A 2,968-nucleotide genomic window follows, 5' to 3' on the forward strand; every position below is an offset into this window, starting at 1 on the left:
TTCAGTGGGTCTTATTGTTGCTTCTAATTTGAACAGTAGTGTGCCCGAATTGCAGTGCACAAAGTGGACCACAGAAATCTAGGCTAACGCTGCAGGGCTGAGATATAAAACTGAGGCCCCATTTGCTCTGTCAGATTAATGTAACAGTTCTCATAGTCCTGATGAGCAGGGGAGTTATTTCTGCTGCCTTGTCCGGTATTTATTACTCAGTCAAATCACAAGAGCGGCTTATCTGCCTTGTGTGACGGACGTTGTTGCTTGTGGGTGCCTGTGGTGGGCAAATTGGCTGCTAAATTTGTTTCCTACGTGACAGCAGTGACTTCACTTCACACAGTGTTTAATCATTGTAATGTATTTTGAAAGGTTGTGAAACATGTTCTGGAAATGCGAGTCTTTCCGGTTTTCTTTTCAACGTGAAAAGGAGATCAATGCAGGTGTTGAAGCGGTTACAGGACACTTTTTGCTGAAATGGTTCCAGCAATGCTGGGTAATAATTATGCCGATAGGACTGGAGAGGCTGGGGTCATTCTCCTGGCAATGTAGAAAGCCAAGGGGAAATTTGATAGAGGTGTTTGAAATTATGAAGCTTTTAGATGGAGTAAATGGAGAGAAATTGTTTTCAGTGGCTGAAGGGCCAAGAACCAGAGGACCTAGATTGGAAGTAATTGGTAAAAGAGGAAGAGTTGACATGCTTTTTTCACACTGCTAGACATGGTGGCACAATGGTTAGCACTGCTGCCTCACAGCACCAGGGACCCGGATTTAATTCCGGCCTCAGATGTCGAGTTTGCACATTCTCCCCGTGTCTGTGTGGGTTTCTTCCGGTTACTCCAGTTTTCTCCCACACTCCAAAGATGTGCAGGTTAGGTGGATTGGCCATGGTAAATTGCCCTTCATGCCCAAAGATGTGTAGGTTAGGTAGATTGGCCATGCTAATTCGCCCCTTAGTGTCCAAAGATGTGTCGGTTAGGTGGATTGGCCATGCTAAATTGCCCCTTAGTGGCCAAAGATGTGCGAGTTAGGGGGATTGGCCATGCTAAATTGCCCCTTAGTGGCCAAAGATGTGCAAGTTTGGGATAGTGTGTAGGGATTCTATGATTCTAAATGTTTACGATTTGGGATACATTGCCTGGTCAGATAGTGGACTCAGGTTCAATCACAGTTTTCAAAAGGGAAAAGAATAAACACCTGGAAGGGAAAAACTGTACATCAGTGTACGAGGAAAGAGGGATCAACTGGACTGATCTTTGAAAGAGCTGGTGCAGATGTGATGGGCCGAACAGCCTCCATCTGTGTTATACAGGTCCCACATGCTGGTTAGGTGCTAAAATCTCCCTCAGTGTACTCAAACGGAAGCCAGAGTGCGACAACTGGGGGATTTTCACAGTAACTTCATTGCAGCATTAATGTAAGCCTACTTGCGACTAATAAATAAACTTTAAATGATGAAACTATGATGGTTAAGGGATGATTTGGTGAAAGTTTCCAAGACATTAAGGGGAACCGATAGTGTAAATATAAATAAACTAATCCCATTAGTTGAGGAGTCTCAGACTGGAGGGTACAGGCTAAATGTTGGACCCTTCAGGACTGAAATTAGGAAAGACTTCCACACAAACAAGTTTCAAACTCTCTTCCACAAACAGCAATCAATGCTAAATCAGTTGTTAATTTTAAATTTGAGACTGATTGACTCTTGTCATCCAGATGTATTCAGGTACTTGGAGTAGAGTTAGGTCACACATCAGCCATGATTCAGAGGAACAAGCTCAAGTGGCTGAATTGACTCTTCCTGATCCTATCTTTCTTTCTGCCTTGGTGTACGTTCTCTGTCCCTTGGAGAACAAAGTCTCCTTTGTTGAACTGTTCTGAACAGGTTGTGAAAATGACTGGGCTGTCCTCCCCTTAACTGATAGCCCCAAGGGCAATGTCCATAGCGTAGGATAACATGGGAAGTGAAAGAAAGAAGTCAGACAGATATATCAGTAAGTGCTGGTGATCCTGTGCTCAGCTTCAAAAGGATTGCAGTTGGTTAGTGCTGGAAAGAGTGAGGGAGGCAAGGAGAGTCTGCCTGGAAATGCCATGCTCCCTCCCAGTGCCAGACTCCGTCTGCTGGTGTCAGGCTCCCTCTCCCAGTGCCAGGTTCCCTCTCCCTGTGCCACACTCCCTCTCCCAGTGCCCCAGAGCCAGGTTCCCTCCCGCTGTGTCCCACTGCCAGACTCCCTCTCCCAATGCCAGGCTCCCTCTCCAGTGTCCCAGTGCCAGTCTCCCTCTCCCAGTGTTCTAGTGCCAGGCTCCCTCTCCCAGTGCCACCATCACTCTCCCAGTGTCCCAATGCCAGGCTCCCTCTCCCAGTGTTCATGTGCCAGGCTCCCTCTTCCAGTGCCAGGCTCCCACTCCTAGTGCCACACTCCATCTCCCAATGCCCCAGAGCCAGGTTCCCTCTCCCTGTGTCTCAGTGTCAGGCTCCTTCTCCCAGTGCCAGGTTCCTTCTCCCAGTGCCAGGCTCCCTTTCCAAATGCCAGGTTCCTTCTCCCAGTGCTAGGCTCCCTCTCCAAATGCCAGGCTCCATCTCCCAGTGCCAGATTCCCTCTCCCAGTGCCAGACTCACTCTCAGTGCCAGGCTTCCTCTCTCAGTGTCTCAGTGCAAGACTCCCTCTCCCAGTGCCAGGTTCCTTCTCCCAGTGCCAGACTCCCTCTCCGAATGCCAGGCTCCGTCTCCCAGTGTCCCAGTGCCGGATTCCCTCTCCCACTACCAAGCTCCCTCTCCCAATGCCAGACTCACTCTCCCAGTGCCAGGCTTCCTCTCCCAGTGTCCCAGTGCCAGGTTCCCTCTTCCGGTGCCAGGCTCTGGATTTGCTCTGGATCTCCCAGTGAAGTGGGAGTGGGAGTAGGGGGAATTCCCCTGGGGTGAGCTGACATCAGCCTCGGGCTCCGCCCCGTTCGGAGCGGCGATTTAAACGCAGAG

General features: G+C 49.4%; 1 protein-coding gene across 1 annotated transcript in view; it reads right to left on the reverse strand.

The window, feature by feature from the left end:
• Positions 1-2,968, reverse strand: part of ikbkb (inhibitor of nuclear factor kappa B kinase subunit beta) — a 190,000-nt gene that overhangs the window by 136,946 nt on the left and 50,086 nt on the right. The gene's annotated exons all lie outside the window — the stretch shown is intronic.

The sequence above is a fragment of the Carcharhinus amblyrhynchos genome, chromosome 34, assembly GCF_965287045.1.
Source record: "Carcharhinus amblyrhynchos chromosome 34, sCarAmb.v2.hapA, whole genome shotgun sequence".
NCBI classification, from domain to species: domain Eukaryota; kingdom Metazoa; phylum Chordata; class Chondrichthyes; order Carcharhiniformes; family Carcharhinidae; genus Carcharhinus; species Carcharhinus amblyrhynchos.